The sequence below is a fragment of the Halichoerus grypus genome, chromosome 1, assembly GCF_964656455.1.
Source record: "Halichoerus grypus chromosome 1, mHalGry1.hap1.1, whole genome shotgun sequence".
In the NCBI taxonomy this organism is placed as follows: domain Eukaryota; kingdom Metazoa; phylum Chordata; class Mammalia; order Carnivora; family Phocidae; genus Halichoerus; species Halichoerus grypus.
The window spans coordinates 138993072-139011951 of NC_135712.1; the positions used below are offsets into that span (position 1 = coordinate 138993072).

The following is an 18880-nucleotide window of genomic DNA, read 5'->3' on the forward strand; positions in this document are numbered from 1 at the left end:
CTGGCTCCTTCTCCTTCAGAGCTCAATTTGTACAACTTTGTCCTCTGACCAAGTCATTCTCTCCACCTCATTTATCAGGATGCCTGGCCCCATGTTCCTATACTTCTGTCTTAATAGAACCATTAAGACGTTCATTACACTGTTCTCTGCTTGCTGAGTTTCTCATTTTAATGTCTCTCACACTTTACTGTATTGAGTAAAGACAATATCTTATTTAAATTATTTATTTAAATTTCTGTCCCAGGACTTGGCATAAAGCCCAGCACATCATGGGTCCTCAATAAATACTTTTTGAGCCTAAAAGTGAAACTCAAAACAACCCTGAGTCCTATTTAGTTTATTTTTATCAATAAGACCTAATGTTCATATTTTAAAAGGTGAAGTAAGTCACTTCCTCCCACTATTTAGCAAAAAAGACACTTCCCATCTTTATTTGAGAAGGTTAACTAAAAAACTGTAGGAGACCTTTTAAAATGTTTTCAGAAACCATACTATACAGGAAAGGCATCTCAAAAGAAGATAAACAAGCATTTACATAAGAAAATGTGACAATAGTATATTTATGTGGGAGTATTCAGGGCTCCCAAGGATTCCAGCCAAGAAAAATACTAGCTTGTGTTCTTGTCCCGGATCTTGTTATTTTAATAAGAATTTTTACTTTTAAATCAGTTTTGTAGCACGTTGCATGAACAGCAATGTGAGCAGGTGTCTTTTAGCCAACTGATTTATACAAACTCTGATTCATTAAAAAAATCATACACAGGTATTTTTCACTTTATGACAAGATTCACCTTACCATGTCTCTCCATTTAGGACTCACTACATGTTTAATGTGATTTGCTTTATTAAAATATATGTGCATAAAAATTTTCAGAAGTAATAACATTTTAAATTATTTCAATATTTAAAAATACTTTCCAAAAATGCTAGACTTTTGTTACATTTTCACATAATTTTCTGAAGCTGGTAAGGCAGTGATAATTATCTAAACCATGAGGACAATTTAACAGCAATACTAAATAACATTAACAAATAATGATAGTGATGATTGTTAACGCTTATTGACCATTTACCATACGCCAGATAACTATTCTTAATGTTTTTTATATAATGACCTCTTTAATCCTCCCAGTGACTGTAGGAGGAGTTTATTGCTGATGTACCCATTTAACAGGTGAGAAACAGAGCCTACTGAATTGCTTTCAGTTTCTCATATTGTGTGGGGATTGAATAATATCTTTAAAACAACATGTCTAAGTCCTAACCCTTGGCAGCTGTGAAAGTGACCTTATATGAAACTAGTCTTTGCAGCCATGACTAGGTTAATGATCCCAGGATGAAATAATCCTGGATTTAAGGTGGGCCCTAAAGCCAATGACTGGTATCTTTATAAAGGGAAAAAAAGAGATTTGAGACACAGAGACATGGGAAAGAAGCCCATGTGAAGACGGAGGCAGAGTTTGGAGTTTTATGCTGCCACAGCCAAGGAAGGCCAACAACCACCAGAAGCTAGAATTTGCAAAGAGGGATTCTTCCCTACAGCGTTGGAAGAGCATGGCTCTGCTGAAAACCTAATTTTGGACTTCTGGCTCTCGGGACTATGAGATCCTGAATTTCTGATGTTTTAAGCCACCCTGTTGTGCTAATTTAGTATGGCAGTCCTAAGAAATTAATATATTGGCCATGTTCCTTTCTGCTGTAGATTTTTATATGTGTTTTTCCCTCAAACTCTCTGTCTAGAATGCAAGAAGGAACAAAGAAAGTTCCTGTATAAGTGGACTCTTACCATAATAATGCTGCATAACAATCACAAAATCTCAGTGACATTCAAAGATAAGCCTCTATTTCTCATACATCCGCAAGTTGGCTAGAACAGCTTTGCTGACCTTACCCAGGCTCATTCATGCATTGGCAGGTTGGCTAGGGGTCAACTGATATAAATCCAATTGGTTGGGCAGCTCTGCTTCAAACTGTGGGTCCGGAACACTTGGTTCTTCATGGTGGATTGGGTTCAGGTCATTTCTCCATGCCACTCACCTTCCTTAGACCATTACCCTAGCTGGGGTGGATTTTTCTTACTTTAGAAAGGTTGAGTGGAACTGTGTGGTGCCTCCCTAGACCCAGGCCCTGAACTGACACATTTCTTTGGAATATGTCATTTCTGCCCATATTCCATTGGCCAATGCAAGTCACATAGAATTAAGGAAGAGGGACATACACTCCATCCATAGAGGTAGGAGTGGGAGAAGAGAAGTAATATTTTTGACCAATATTTAACCTGCTACAGACACTTTTGTGCTTTGTCTCACTCCCCTGCCCCTATGTCTACCATCTTCATCTTCTTCTTGCATTTCAAGGAGCAGTCTAGGTATCACCATCTCCAGGAGACCTTCCCAGCAATCCAAATCTGAGTTAGGTATTTCTCCTACCTTATCCTTTCCCCTTTATATTGCTATGACACTGGATATAATTCATATTTAATTATTTGCTTCTCAGATGGACTGCAAGCTTTCAGAGGACAGGACTCAAGTCTTTCTACTTATCAATTTCCCAGAGTCTTGTCCAAAGTCCCCATCAATGTTGAATGGAAAACACATTCTTGAGCTGTTCATCTATAGGTTCCTTTCTAGTCTCACAAAACGTCCACAGAGCATGAGAGTTTGGGCAATGATTTCAGCCATTTTCCTATAGGTGGCTCAGAAAAAGGTCTTGTCTCTGATAGAGCAGGTGACTTGAGAGATCCCCTAATTGAACTCTCTCATTTCAGAAATGGGAATCTGGAGCCCAGAGAGATCACATGATTCTCTGCAGGTTATCTAACTAAAGAAGGTACCAAGCTTGCTATATCTAAGTAACACTTTTACTTAGCAGCCTTGCCATGTGTTCTCACCCATTTCTATTACTGGTTAGGTGGTGAATCGAGGTCAGAAAGTAAAATTCTCACAACTTAGTAAATCAAGACCAAATAGTAAGAATCATGTGATAGATTATGCTGGTGACAGTTATTCCTTCATCTAGAGAAGGGGAAGGATTCTTTTTGAATTTTACTATCCTTTTAGAGCACCACATATGTCAGTCAGAGTCTTAAGAAGAAACAGGATTCTTCTCAGATGGCTTGAGTGGACTTTACAGAGGTGTGAGCAGAGTTAAGGAAAAACCATCAGAGACCAGCTGTGATGGGGAGCCATTACCTCCCACAGTAGCTTTATTGCATTAGTGGCCTCAATTAATTTGTCCTATAATATTCTCTGTGTGATAGTTAATTTTATGTGTCAACTTGACTGGGCCATATGATACCCAGATATTTGGTCAGGCATTATTCTGGGTGTGTCAGTGAGGATGTTTTGGGATAAGATTAACATTTGAATCCATAGACGAAGTAAAGCAGATTGTCCTCCCTAATGTGGGTGTTCCTCATCTAATCAGTTGAAGTCCTGAATAGAACAAAAAGGCTGATCTTCCCTCGACTTTCAGGGAACTTCTCATGCCTGATTGCTTGAGCTGGAACATTGGTCTTTCCCTGGCTTCTGACTCAAACTGAAATACTGGCTCTTTTTTGGTCTCAAGTCTGCCAGCTTTTGGACTTATACTGATGGCTCTCCTGGTTCTCAGACCTTCAGACTGGGACTGGAACTGCACATTGGCTCTCTCGGGTCTCCAGCTGGCGTACTGCAGATATTGGGACTTCTCAGCCTTCGTAATCACATGAGCCAACTCTTTATAATAAATGTGTTAAATACATACATATGTATCTCTTATTACTTCTCTGGAGAACCAGACGAATACACTCTGACTCTGACCCTCTTGCCCCCCTCTCATAAAAACCTGATTACATTGGGCCTACTCAGATAATTCAAAATAATCTCCCCCAGGATCCTTAATTTCATCACAACGCCAGAGTTCCTTTTGCTATATAAAGTAACATATTCACAGGTTTTGGGAATTAGGACGTGGACGTATTGGGGGGAGGGGGCATTGTTCTGTCTATCACAGGCTCTCACTGGTCCAGAGTGGACCATTCTTCATCTCTGAACTAAAATCTGTGGTTAGAAAGATGAGGTGCTCTGACTGGCCATCTCTGAGACATATGCTCATACCTTTATCTTGGGGGAAGCAAGGAAAGTAGCCCCAGCCCCACCAAGTGGACTGAAAGTGGAGACAGTTTGGTTCTCCATGGGCAACTCAGATGCTATTTCCAGATTAAGGGAACTGAATGTTGGGAAGGGAGCAATGAAAGATCCTCTACAACTTCCAATCCCAAGGTGCTCTCAAGGCTCCTAGGACTGTTGAACGGAGAAAGCTCTGGTTTTGAAGTCAACATAATCCTGCTTTAAACTGCAGCTTACCACTTCAGAGATGTTTGACCTTGAGTGAACTACTGAATGTCTTCAAGCCTTAGTTTTTCCCTGCTAAAAATAGAGATAAAAATATCTCCCTTGGCTAGCTATCCTGTTGACTGAAGGAAATCAAGTATATAAAGTGTCTAGAAAATGAGTGGCCCATAGCTGGCATTCAATAAATGTAAGCTCCTTCTTTCCATTTCTTTTCTATGACATTCTGAATCTAAAATCCCACAAAGTGGATTTATAGAACAAAATTCCCAGGAGCTCTGTTGAACTGAGGTCATGATGATTTCCCACCTGGCTCATAATGTGACAATTTGTAGATGCTGACTTCTAATAGATGGATTTGAGAAACCAAAATTAAAATTCAAGGAGTTCATACTTCAAATTTCTGACTGACCAGAACAGATTAAAGGTAGCAGTTGGCACCATTAGCTTCTAGAATATGAGAATAATTTAGGAGAAGAAAATATGAAGAGCAAAATGAACATCAGAAGGCGGGAGAGACAGTCCAGGACAGACAGTTTCAATACAAGCCTTTCTGAGAGCAGGGCACAGAGTTCTGTGATCCCTGAAAGTCCCTTCCCATCTTACAGGGCCATTATCATCAAAGTCTATTACTTAAGTCCTAGAAATAAATGGCCTGGCCACCTTCCAACAGGGCTGATAATGAAGAGTTAATTAGTATGTAAGTGTTCTGTAAATATACAGCACTCTGCAAAGGTTAAGTAATAACATTAGGGAAGAACTGTCTTGAAGTTTTTGCTACTTTTCATGAGTGTTTATGCACAATTGTAATTGAAACATTGGAAAGGTGAAAGAGTTAATAGCCAAAGCAGACTGGGCATGTCAATAAAAAGTGTGGGAAAAGAAAGCAATGTATAGTGTGATAAACATATGGATGTAGGACTGAATACTATTTATCTTTGGACTTTGAAACAACTGGCAGGAGTTACCAGACTATGATTATGCATTTCTGACAAGTGATCAAGAACAGGTAAGAGTCTACATGTTTCTAAGTAAAACTCAAGCACTCACCAGGCCTCATTTCCTAGATCTCATCTGACCTGGAAAGCAGATCAAGGTCAGGATGGTCAGTACTTGGTTAGGAGATGGCCTTGGAACTTGACGGTGTTGCAGTATTTGGGGACCCCATAGTGTAAAAGAAGGAGCCCACGCCTAAGAGTCGGGATGTTAGTAAGTCTTGGCTCAAACACTAACTGTGCAATCTTGAAAAAGAAACATTGCTGCCTGAACTTGTTCCTCATCTGGGAAGCCAGGTGGTTAAGATTAAAGGATCTGAAATGGCCCTTCTAATACAAGCATCCCATAATCCTAAGAGAAAAGTGGTTCATAAGAGACTACCTATTCATCATCCATGTCTCAACTCAAATGTTGCCTTCTCCATGGTTTCGCCACTTGGAATTATTTTGTTAAACTCCGGTAGCAAATTGTGCCTTCTATGAGGGGATCAATCATATTTCACTTGTCATTAGGGCTATTTTAGTATTTCTTATTTCTCCAACAAAATTAGCTATTCCTTTGGCACAGGAAACCTGACTGATACACATTTAAACTACAGTCCATAGTACAATGCCCAGCACATAATAAATGTTTAGTAAGCATTGCAGAAAACTGAGTAGGACGTTTCCTGTTGTCTCAGAACTGACACCCAGTTCCCAAAGCTGGAGACAAAGAAACTCTAAGTTCCAAACATTCTGCTATCCTTGACCAAAAATGAGCATCAACCCTCCTTCAGACAATGAGTAGAAGACCATGAAAAGAGAAGAGAAACATGGGAGAAAGCAATGATTAAAGTCAGGAATTGGCATAGTGGGGGTTGTGGCTGCCTTGAAAACAAGTGGATGCCAACAAAACCAAACAAATCTTGCATGAAAGAAGATGGATAACAGCTAGAAAAAGCAGGTTTTTATTTCCACTTAGAGCTATTGTTAGGATTGGGGCACCTGGGTGGCTCAGTTGGTTAAGCATCCAGCTCTTGATTTTGGCTCAGTTCTTGATCACAGGGTCATGGGATCGAGCCCCACATTGGGCTCCCCGCTGGGCATGGAACCTGCTTAGGATTTTCTCTCTGTCCCTCCCCTACCATCTTTCTATCTCTCTCTAAAACAAAGACAAAAACAAAAAACAAACAAAAAAAGAACTATTGTTAGGATTAAATTGTTGATCACCTCCACAACCATCTCAATTTCTCTATTTGAACAATGAGAGAAAAGACTGGAGAGATATCAAATCCATGATGTGACATGACAAAGATGTGTGAGTTTCCCTTGAGCCAAGTGGACACCAATGAAGGTTGCCAAGTTTGAGCCAAACTATAGAGACCCTAATCAAGACAATGCATAGAGTATCATTTCTTATTGTTGATTTCTTATCCCGTACTAATCTTTAAAACAAGAATTGTGAATTCTAACTTCTCCACTAAAACAGTTATGATCCAGGAACTACCAAGATGTTGGAAAGATCATTTTTAAAATGTACAACACTTTGGTAGAAATATGTTAGTAGCTTTCCTCTTCTACTCCTGGATATCTTACAAAAGTAACAAAGGAAAAAATATAAAATTAATTTCAGCAAAACTACAAGTATAATCTGTGGACTCCAAAAGCCTTGCAGGAAAAAGAAGGAGTTCAGGGAGTGGTGAGGTGGCCAAGTGAAGGCAGAAATCAGAACATACAATAGAAACACACTCCCTGGGGCGCCTGGGTGGCTCAGTGGGTTAAGCATCTGCCTTCGGCTCAGGTCATGATCTCAGGGTCCTGGGATTGAGCCCCCCATCTGGCTCTCTGACCCGTGGGGAGCCTACTTCTCCTCCCTCTGCCTGCCTCTCTGCCTACTTGTGCTCTCTCTCTCTCACTCTCTGTCAAATAAATAAATAAAATCTTTAAAAAAAAAAAGAAAAAGAAACACACTCCCTGAAGATGAAGGACTCAATCTGAAGGACTCAATCAGAATAGTAAAGGCAATATTCTTCTTTGATTGCAGCATCCAGTGTCAGAACTGCAATGAGCAGGGCTAGCGGTAAAAATCCTCACCCTGCCACCCCAACCCCACCTCCGCAGCAGCGAAGAAGAAATCTGTGGGGTGTGATATTGGAAAATTTCTTCCTTAAAGAAACTTCCTCCAATTTCTCCAATAATGAATAATAAAAAGGGATGGGTCAAACATTGAAACTATATACATGGAGAGAGGGAGAGAGAGAGCAGCAATGGGATTTAGTGGAAGGGGACCATGTAAGCTAAATATCTTTCATGGAGTAAAGATAACTCACAATGAATTGTCGCCATCAAAATACCAATAAACACTGACATAATTCATCATATTAATACAGCGAAAGACCAATTTTGCCCAAGACTATAGTTGAGGGATTTTTAAATCAGGTAATAGCAAAAGATTCCAGCAATGCATTAAAGAAGAAAAATAGAGTATAAACAAATAGAGTTTATTTCTGAAATTCAGAGTTTATCTCAGAAAATCTATCAACACAATTGATCATATTATCAAATGAAACAAAATCAAAGAAAAAAGACAAGACACTTAATAAAATCCATCATCTGCTTTAATAGAATTCTAAATAAAATAAGAATAGACATAAACATTTAAACTTATTAAACATTTTTACCCAAACCCAACATCATATTATTTTAAATGATGAATCACCAAAAAATATTGATTAAAAACAGGAACAAGACAGCAAAGCCAGTGTCAGCGTTATTATTCAATAGGATTCTGGAAAGTCTAATGAAAACAATAAGATAATAAAATGAAATAATATATAACATAATAATATATAAATAAACATATAAATGCTTATAAATTCTTTATAATATGATTATATCTGGATTGAAGGTCAATTTACAAAACTCAATAGCTTTGCTCTATTCCAGTTAAAGGAATTAGAAAAGGAAACGAGAATATATTACATTTGTGATATTGACAAGAACTGTGTAAGTGCTGCGGAAGCAAGCACTGATATTGACAAGAACTGAAGAATATTCAGGATAATTTATTAAAAGAAAGGCATGGACTTCCACGAAGATAATGTAAGAGCTCATTAAAGAATAGAAAATATATACTATGTTCTTAAATAAGACAGCTTAATATGATAAAAATATGAATTCCACAGAAACAGGCTATAAAAAGAGATGCACATGTCCGACTACGAAAATTTTAAATTTTAAATGGCAAAAGATACCATAAACAGAATCAACAGAGACAGAATATAGGTAGAAACAATATTTTGGATGCAGAGGACAGCTGAGGGTTCGCATATAACTTACTAATGTACAAACTGTTCTTATACATAGAAAGGAGACATGAAGCAACTCAAAGGGAAAATGGACAAAGGGTGCAGTGAGCAAGTTCGTATCACTGAAGAGAAACTCCAAAGGGTCGACAAAAGCATGGAAAGATGCTCATGCTCAGCAGTACTAAGAAAAATGCAAAGTAAACAAATATTATTTATACCCATCAGTCTGGCTAAGAATGAAAGTGAGAAACTCACTTCTATGCAACCATTAAGAATGAATTTCTCCATATCTATTAATGGGGGATAATTCCTGTTACGAACTAAATGCTTGTGTCCCCCCAAAATTCATATGTTGAAACCCTCCCTCCCAAGGTGATGGTGTTAGGAGGTGGGGCCTTTGGGAGGTGACTGAGGTTAGACAAGGGGCAAGAGTGGAGCCCTCATGAATGGGATTAGTTCCCATGTAAGAGTCATCACAGAGCCGGTTTGTTCTCCGCTCTCTGCCATGAGAAGAAACGGGAAAAGTCGGCAGTCTGCAAACTAACAGAGGGCTCTCACCAGAAGCGACCGTGCTGGTACTTTGATCTCAGACCGCCCAGACTCCAAAACTGTGGGAAATACATTTCTGCAGTGTGGACTCACCCAGTCTATGGTATTTGGTTATAGCAGTGCCAGCTCACTAGGACATTCTTTAAGGTATTTTTGAATGAGGAAAGCAAAATACAGAGGAGTACACATTTTCGAACTCCATTTTATAAAAGCAAACAATGATAGCCCGTATATGTATATCTGCAAATAGGTATATAGATTTGAAAATAGTATATGAACATGGAGGAAATGTGGAAGGATACTTACTAGGTTCTTAGTTACCATGGATACCTGGATGGGGGTAGGGAAGGGAGAAGAGAGGGAAGTGGGGGGAGGGGAGAGAGCTTTGGGAAAGATGGCAACTGAGGGCTTAGGCGCATGGATTCTGGAATCGGATTATCTAGATTGGAATTCCACTCCTGCCAAGTTAACCCCTCTATACTCCAATTCCTGATCCGTGTAACAGAGATAGTAATGGTGCCTATCTCATAAGGTTGTTTGTGAAATTAAATAAGTCACTATATTGAAGTGCTTAGAATAAGGTCTGAAACATGGAAAGCATCAAATAAATGTTTAATATTATACTTACATGTATACAAAGATACATTTTAAATGAAATAAATAATTTCATTATCTTATTATTAAATGACAGTTTATTATTAAAAATAAAATAAAGTAAAAATCTTTCAGTGCTTCCCCAGTCCAAAAGATATCATCTGGGCTTGAATCCTAGTTCAGTAACTTATTGAAATTGCATTCATGACCAACATATTTCCTGGAGGAACATTGCTGCATATAGCTAACCACTGATCATCTCAATTAGGGGCAAAGAACAGAGTGTGTATTTTGGAAATTCCATATAGTTCAGTAGTGATGTTCATGGAAGATATAAGATGGCATAGTGGACGGAACTTTGGAAAGAGAGAAAACAGATTCCAATTTTAATTCTGCCGCATGTTATCTGTGAAACTGTGGGCCAATTGCTAAACTCTCTGACCTCCACTTCCTCCAATTGATGAGATAATGCTACCTATCTTGTACTATATTAGTGAAGAATAAAAGGAAAAAAATTCACACAAAGCACTGAATGCAGTGACTGGCTGAGGACAACCCTCATGACGGTTAGTTTTGCTTTTTATTACTGTATTAATAAGTAATGGAAAAGAGAGAAAAGCAGAGAAATTTGGGCCAAGGAAGAGGGTGCTGCTCAGCAGAAAACTGAGAAGCTTGAATTAGGTTTTCTGAGACACTGGACTGGGACTGTGGCTCCAGACCTGGCCCAAGCACAGAGGACTGTGAGCATGAGAGAGCCCTTTGGCAGGGTTGTGGGAGTAACTGGAAAAGCCCCTTTGGAGGAAGACAGAATATGGCACAAGAATACCAGAGGTGGGAGCAGCTGAAAAGAAGAGGGAGAAGATATATGAGGACATGCAGGAGCCCAAGTCCCAAACTAATTCCTGCGAGACTATGCTGGAAGCATTGCTGAAGCCTCATCAACATTAGTTCTCCTGTCCTCTCTCTCTGTGTTGCCAGAAATGTGAGCACTGGCAAATTCTAAAGGCTCCTCTTGGCCTTTTGCTCAAGAGCCTTGGAAGGCATAAAAACACTAATAAGGAAAAGCATAACAACAATATAAGCAGAAAGCCATAAAAAGTGCCCTGACACCCTAGCAAACCAGGCTGCCAGAATGCTGGGCTGTGTCCTCTTGAGGTCTGCTCTGGCTGGGCACCATGGTGACATGCAGACCAGGATACAAGTCCCAACATTGTTGGCCTCCAGAGTTGGTGAGGAGCCACCAGCAAGGGGCTCCTGGGATTCTGATGCTCTCACAGGGTCCAGGCATGATGGCACCAAATGGCTCCACCTTCCATTCAGCTTTCCCAACCACTTACTGAGGACTTCTCGTAGCTCACTGTGTCCCAGGCTTTCATATACACCGAACAACCTGTCAGGTTAGTATTAACCTTCCACTTCACGAATAAGCTTCTAAGAAGTTATGAACTTGTCCAAGGACAAGTTGTCTAAATATGGATTTGAAACTGGAGCCCAGACCAATCCAAACACAATTCCATTGTTCGGCTGCAACTGAGTGGAGGATGCTGCAGGGATAAAGTGGGGTCTGGGGATAGGGAGGCAGGGCAAGGCCGCAGCCAGCCTGAGGTTCAGATCTTTACAGTGGAAGAACCCACAGAGACCACTCTCTCTCCCCATTTAGAAGGGTCCCCCCAGTTTTATTCTGGAAAGCCTGGCCCATTTTCTTAAGGGCTTTTAGAAGTCAACTTCCTTCACTTGTTTGTCCCTCAGTCTCATCTTCCAGAAAATAGTTTGTGACCCCACTGTAAGAGCAGGGAGGGAGGGAGAAAAGGCCAGAAGAGCCATAGAGAACTTTGTGAGGTTAAAATGGGACAATATATGTGAAAGTGTTTTGGTAAACGGCAACTTCTTACACACATTTTTCCCTCTCATTTCATTACCATTGTCAGCTTAGCACAAACATTTTTAAATGATAGCATCATTGGAACCACCTGGAAGGCTTGCTAACCATAGATATTGATTGGTAGGCCCCATTCCCAGAATTTCAGATTGTGGTAGGTCTGGGGTTTGCATTTCTGAAATTAGAATTTAATGCTGGTATGAGACCACACTTTGAGGATCATTGGTCCATCAGAAAGATGTCTAGCTCATGCTTGAGTCACAATTTCTCTCCTCTCAAGCCTTCACTTGGAAATCTATTTAACTCATGGTGTGGATGTCATAGGAGAAAGCCTTGGGGGTAATTGCTTGGCCCATAAATCTCCCCTCATTTTCAGGAATGGTTCCCAGTTATGCAGGGCTGAGGTTCTACTGGCCCTATTCTGTGCTATGTAACTGTGATCCTTGGCCACAGTTGATTGACTTATATGTAGATTATTGATCCATGCAGGGAAAATCAGATACTCTCCCAAGAATATAAAACTGGGACCTCTTCCACTAAAAACCTTCCAAGGCCTTCTCACAGCTCTTAGGTTAATGGGCAAAATCTTTAATGAGTATATTAGTCAGAGCAAGCTAACTGCTACAAACACTCCAACATAATCTAATAAAGGCCATTTTTTTTTTTTTTGCTCAGTTTCCAATCCAAAGAAGTTGGCAGAAAATAGATCTGCACCATATACAAGCCATACACCATCCAGTTTGAAGCCCCACCATCCTCTAGGCCTTTGGAGAATTTCCAGCAGACAAGGGAAGTGAAAGGTGTGGTTTGAGTGGCAGGTTTTATGGGCCAGGCTGGAGGTGGTGTTTATCAATTCCCACCCACATTCCATTGGTCAGAACCTACTCAGATGGCTGCATCCAACTGTATTTCTGGCTACTGACCCAAAAGGAAAGGAGAGGGGTTTTGTAGAACAGAATTGTTTCTCCTACATGTGGTTGTTAAGGCCTTCTGTGATCTAGAGCTTATATATTTTCATAGAGCTCCATTCTGTTCCAATCACAGGGCACATGCTTTTCCCTCATGTGAAATATTCCTTATGCCATGGTTACCTTGTAAACTTCTAGTCGTCTTTCCAATTATAAGACCCAACTGTAACTTTGGTACCTTCCTAAAACAGGTTATCCTATTATATATATTTTAATAGAACCATATACCTCTCCTTCAATTTTGAATAGTGGTAATTAGGCTTGTTTGTGTAATTACTTTATTAATATCTATATTCTTTATAGGGCTATAAACCCCAGGAGGTTAGGGACTGTTTGTTTTGCTCATTGAATCCCTATTGCCTATCATGGCATTGATCATATAATAGGTACTCAATTAGTATTTGTTCAATGGAAGGAAGGAAGGAAGGAAGGACTGACCAGTGGAGCTGTTCTTTGTTAATAGTGACATTCCAGAGAGAAGTTCCTGGTTCTCATGCTGTTGACATTCCTTCCTTTTCTGACTCTTGGATGGTCAACTTTTTCTTCTTGAGATTTCCAACATCTTTTAATATATTTTCCCTGGAAACTTAAATTGAATAGAGACAGTTTATACTGCTTTCTAACAAAATAATTCTGTATTTCTTATACTTTACAGCATATGAATACTTGGAGATTTGGTGAAGATACAGATTCTGTTCCAGGAGGCCCTTGGGGAGTGGATGAGTGGAGCCCTGTCCTCCTAACAAGTCCCCGGGTGATTCTGTTGCTACTCACTCATGGACCACATTTGAGTAGCAAGACCTGGTTTGTATATCATGATCCAGCAGGATGATGGTTCAAAGAATTTAGTCTGGAGTATAGAAGAGTCATTGTCACTTGATGCATGGAGAAAGGAGTGAATTACTCCCACGTACTCTGCCTTCCCTGCTAAGACTTGATTTAGTCCATTTTATTTCAGGTCTTCATCCTCTAGCTACTAAGCACCCTCAGCACAACTATGCTCATGGTCAGATTTGACTCCCTGCCTCCTAACTTAATGCGAATTTTAAATCTGGTATCACCTAGCCAGTTCACTGAAATGTGTGAATATTTACTGCCAGAATTTAATTGCCTGAGACATTAAAATAATTATCAAAATGCCAAGCCTGGCAGATACAGCCTATTGTCTGTAAATGGCATTTGCACAAGTTACTTTAAAGGGTTGAGCAGTTATTTCATCCCCTGAGCACTTGCTGGCCTATTGTTTTGGAAAATATCAACTCCTCTCAAGATAGAAACACATTCTGCAGAGTATGGATGCCTCTCCCTGGAAAAAAGTATTTACAGTTCTTTACTTTTGGATAGTTCTTCAAACCTTACAAACCTACTGTTATATGTCATTTCATTCTATCATCTCATGGCTTAAAATTAGTTCTTATCATTCCCATTTTATATAAAAGGAAAACCATGATTGTTTGAATCATTTGTCAAATATTTAATCTCTTAGTATATTTCCACATCCTTGATGATGTTTGGGGTTGGTCATGTGAGGTTTTTTGGCTGATGGAATGGTTAGTGTCTGTGATGCAGCAAAGGCATGAATCAGGATTGCGATGTTGGGTATGCCTTCCACTGTCTCTCCCACTGTCAGGTGAAAAGATTCTCCTCAAACAGCAGCTATGCCTTCAATCTCGGCCCCAGAATTGACCCAGGTAGAGAAATCCTGAGTCTCCTAATCCACAGGGAGCCTGGCCAAGATCAGCCAATCTGCAGCCAACCTACAGACTATAACCATGAAAAGAAATGTCTGTGTTGTAACTGAGTTTTGTTACAAAGCATTATTATAGATTCAAATAGCTGACTGATACAGAACCTGAAGTTCAGGAATGTTAGAAAATGCTCCCAACATTACACAATCGGTAATTGTTTACAGTGAGATTCATAACTAGATCTGTCACACTCTGAATAGATTACTTCCCCTACTATATAACTCATGAATAAGAAAAAAATGTCCTTTATGCACTAATTATTTCAAGGTCCTTTAGAGACACTCCCTCTACAGCCCCATGTCTAGTGAAATGGTTTTGCAGAGACAGAACAAAGAAATACATCTTTCTCTTCTGGTTCTGTATGTGAGAGCAGATTCTAGATGAGACAGAGAGTCCTCTCTTTCATGGTAGACTTGAAACCATAACTCCACAGGTCTAGAGATTAAGAAGGGAACACCTCATTGTGATTAATAGCACAAACTTTGGAATCAGATAGACTTAGGTTTCAATCTTGATTCAGCACTACCTATATGGAATTTGAATACATACTTAATTTTCCTAAACTTTAGCTTCCTAAAATATAAATTATGTACAGTAATATGGACCTTAGAAAATTGTCCTGAAGATAAATGGGATGATACAAAAATAGGGTCTGACACTTAGTAGTAATAAAACATGGGTTTCATGGAGTTATGCTATCTAGGTTTATATGCTTGATATTTCATTTAATGTGTGAACTTAGGTAAATTCATAAACTCTCTGTTCTTTGTTTTTTTTTTGTATAAAATGGGAACAAGGTTGTACTTATCTCATAAGGTTATTTCGTAGATTAAATATGATAATAAAAGGTCTAACATACAGTATGTACTCAATATATATTAGCTCTTATTTTTCTTAATAAGTATAAAATAAATCGTAGCTTCATAAAAAAGTTTTACTATGATTATTCCACTCTACAATGCTATAGAGGGTTGGAAAATTCTAGTAAATCCTAAATCTCTTTGCAGAGAGAATCTTTTGGGTATACATCCAGTGCTGAGCATGAAAAGGATATTTCCAAAGAACAAGTTATAAAAGCATAGACTCTCAAAACTAGAACCTTGATCAAATGCTATGTGAACATTTTTATTTTATGGAGTGATACAGTGCAGCAAAAGACCCCACGAACCTATTGCCAGAGGAAAAAGGGTGGAGTGCATGTGTAGTTCAGGGAGACTCAAAAGTGTTCAAGGGCCAGACAGGTAGCATAAATGCACATGGAATAAGGCATTTACAAACTGACACAGTAAAATACATAAATCTATGGTCTCTGCTGGGCCACTACACATGCTGGTAGTGGTAAAAATGTAAAAATGAAGCCCTGCTTTAAGAAATTCAGTTTCCAAATTTTTAACACATTATGTTGATAAAGGAAGACATGATTACAGGCTACATTCAGTTGTAGGTTACCAGCTAAGATGTCTCTTCTGGTGGCAGGGAGAGGGAATGTGTTTCATCACCCGTTGTAGGTTACCAGCTAAGATGTCTCTTCTGGTGGCAGGGAGAGGGAATGTGTTTCATCACCCTTACTGGTAGTAGAGGGTAGTGAGACATTTCTGTGTCTACTGATGCACTAGGGATGTCAGATGTCCTTAAACATCTATTTGTATGGGCTCATTTCTACTTAGAAGAGGCCATTCTGAAGGTTTGTGGACAGGTAACCAGGGATGGATCTTGCAAAGGAGAGATGAGCTTGCTGCACTGAGGAGGGGGAGTGCACTCCTCTGCACTCCGCAGAGCTGGGTAGGCTGTGTACTACACAGGCCAACAGCTTCCATTCACATCATCCCCTATGGGAATGGCACCTCCTAGGACTGTCCATTAAATCTTATGTATGTGTAATGGCCCAACAGAGACCATAGATTTATGTATGAGCCTTCTGTAGAGATGGCTGATTTCTGAGATGCTCCATGACCCAAGCAACACTATGTGAGGCTCTGTCTACAAGTGTAACCCAGAACAGACATGTCTTCCCTTACCACAATAGAACAGACAGCAGGTGATGTTAACTTGAGGCAGTGCCATCCCTTTGGGGAAGTGTATCAAATGAGGAAAGGAGTGTGTCAGTTTGCAAAACTATATCCCAAAATGAGTTGACTATTTGATTATTTTGCAACCATTCAAGAAACTTTGATGGGAGGTGAGATATTATTTTTATCCATGTGTTAAAGCTTGAGCCCTGTCATGTCAGCGCTGAGTGCTCCCGGGTCTAGTGTAGATGACAGATTCCAGAAAATGCCTGGGGTTGCAGACTTGTTCTGGAATGCATAGCAGCCTTCCCCAGAGGGTTCTGAGAAATCCGGTCCTGAACAAAAGGGGCAAGAACTGGGGGAATTTGAACTTGAATGCTACTGTTATTTTCCTCTTGTGCACCTACAGGCTGAAAGGTTCTGGAGGTAAGATGTGGCCCAGATTTTGAAGAAATGCCAGTGAATATTATAAGCATTACTATAAGCTATTTATTAATTTTAAGAAAAAGTATAGACATTACCAATATATACATATACATTCATATACATATATATGTAGATACAGTTTTTTCATAAAAAAAAATTTCACTGAATACTGTTATCTGCATTTTAAAAATGAGAAAACAGAGGCTAAGGAAAAAAGCAACTTGCCCAGGATTACCCAGGAGGTAGTCAAACCCAAGCCTGACTGACTCCAAAGCCTGCTAAGAGGTATTAAGTGAGCTGCTTCAGGGATCTTTGGACCTGCTGTGTAGACCATATTGACCATAATGTTGACACCACAAACTGGATTGCAGGGAAGAAAGAGCTTGTTGCTCCATTATTGTCTCCTCTGCTATCCATGCTGAAATTATCCAGAACCTGCTCAGCCTTCTAGTTCACGGCCTGCATGCCCCGTGTTTCTGTAACATTTCCATTAAATTTCAGATTGAATCAGTCTCAAGTCTCTTGGTCTTTGAAGACCTCTGAGGCTCACTGGCCCACTAAAGTGACCCTTGGGCTGTGGTACGCATTTGTCCCTTTATCAGATAACCAAGTTTTTGCATTTGAATCCAAATTTGAGATTATTATAAGTAAGAAGTCTCATGCTTTGACTTTACAAATACAAAACATAGATTCACATTTATAAATACACACCCTTGTGAGGAGGATTTTACCATTCACACCTAAGAGGGCCAGAAATACGTTGTCTCTTTTTAACTGAAAAGAGACTCTGTTTCCTTTTAACTGGGAGTTCCTGCTTTGTCTCATTGTTTTGAGGTTCTTTTTTAAAAAAACAACTTTATTAAAGTAAATTGGTATACGAAAAATGCACATTTTTAATGTATACAATTTGATGTTAATGTATATTTGATTTAATGTACACAGTTTGGACATCTACATAGACCCACCCATGAAACCATTACCATAATCAAGGTAATGGACATAACCATAGCCTCCAAAAGTTTCCTTATGTCCCTTTGGTTTTTGTTTTGTGTGGTGAAGAGGGGGCCGGAAGAAAACTTCAGGAGATCTACTCTCTTAACTTTGTAAGTATACAACATAGTATTAACTATAGACACTATGTTGTACAATAGATCTCTAGAACTTATTCATCTTGTATAACTGGAACTATCTGAACACCAAATAACAACTCCCCATATGTTAGCCTTTGCAGACCTCCCATTTGCTCCAGATTATCTGATGCGTACTTTCAGAGTCTACTATGGAGCTAAGGATCTGTTTGTTGAGAAAGAAATTTCACAGGGCATGTTTAATATTCCTCATGCCTCCCTAATCCCCAGAAATAGACAGAAGATATATGCAGGATAATCATGTAAGTTTAATATTTAAAAAAATGCGTTATCAAGAACTTATTGTATGCCAAAGGAAAAAAAAGATTTGGCTATAAACATTTTCCCAGGAAGAAAAAATTATGTGAGAGAAACGGGAAGTGTTGTAGGGACTCTCCTGTACTGTGTTATCAGCAGAGCAACAAGCCAAGAGAAGAGATGTACACTGAGATTATTTCTATGCCCTTCAGTTCTTATCAACTGGTTGACATAGTGCAAAGGACCATGTTTCAGGTCAAGGGCCCCGGATGAAGGTTTTAGCATCCCCGAGAGCTGAATAACTAAGAAATATTCCACCTCGTGGTGGATGCACATCTAATCACAGGAAGGAATCTGTTAAAATATTAACTAATTGGTGAACTTATTTATTTATTTTGCACATCTCCACCCAGCAGCTAAAAATCCTCTTGGACTAAAGCACTTAGCCACATTGTGCTTAAGTGGCAATTTCCAGTGTTTTAAAACGAATCTTTCAGTGAATACTAATATTCTCATCAGAAACCACGCAGAGGCCAACAAAACTTTGACAAGAAAAAATTGACTTTGAAATGTGCCAAATATTCAGGATCTCATTCATCATGGGATTTGCTGAGGCTATTGACAAATCTCAGAAGATGCTGTGGGGGACATTTCCAGGAATAAGGTTTCATCTTTTCATCTTACCATCTTGACTCTTCTGGAGGGACCC

The 18880-nt window shown here is 39.4% G+C and overlaps 1 protein-coding gene across 3 annotated transcripts in view; it reads left to right on the forward strand.

The window, feature by feature from the left end:
* Positions 1-15657, forward strand: part of LRRC3B (leucine rich repeat containing 3B) — a 143921-nt gene extending 128264 nt beyond the window's left edge. For 2 of the 3 annotated variants that reach the window (XR_013447941.1, XR_013447940.1), the window contains exon 3: positions 13259-15657. The gene's annotated coding sequence lies outside the window, so the exon portion shown is untranslated. Of the gene's footprint in view, positions 1-12310; positions 12436-13258 lie in introns of all 3 variants that reach the window. The other variant, XR_013447939.1, reaches the window with a different exon arrangement.
* The last annotated feature ends 3223 nt before the right edge of the window (positions 15658-18880 follow it).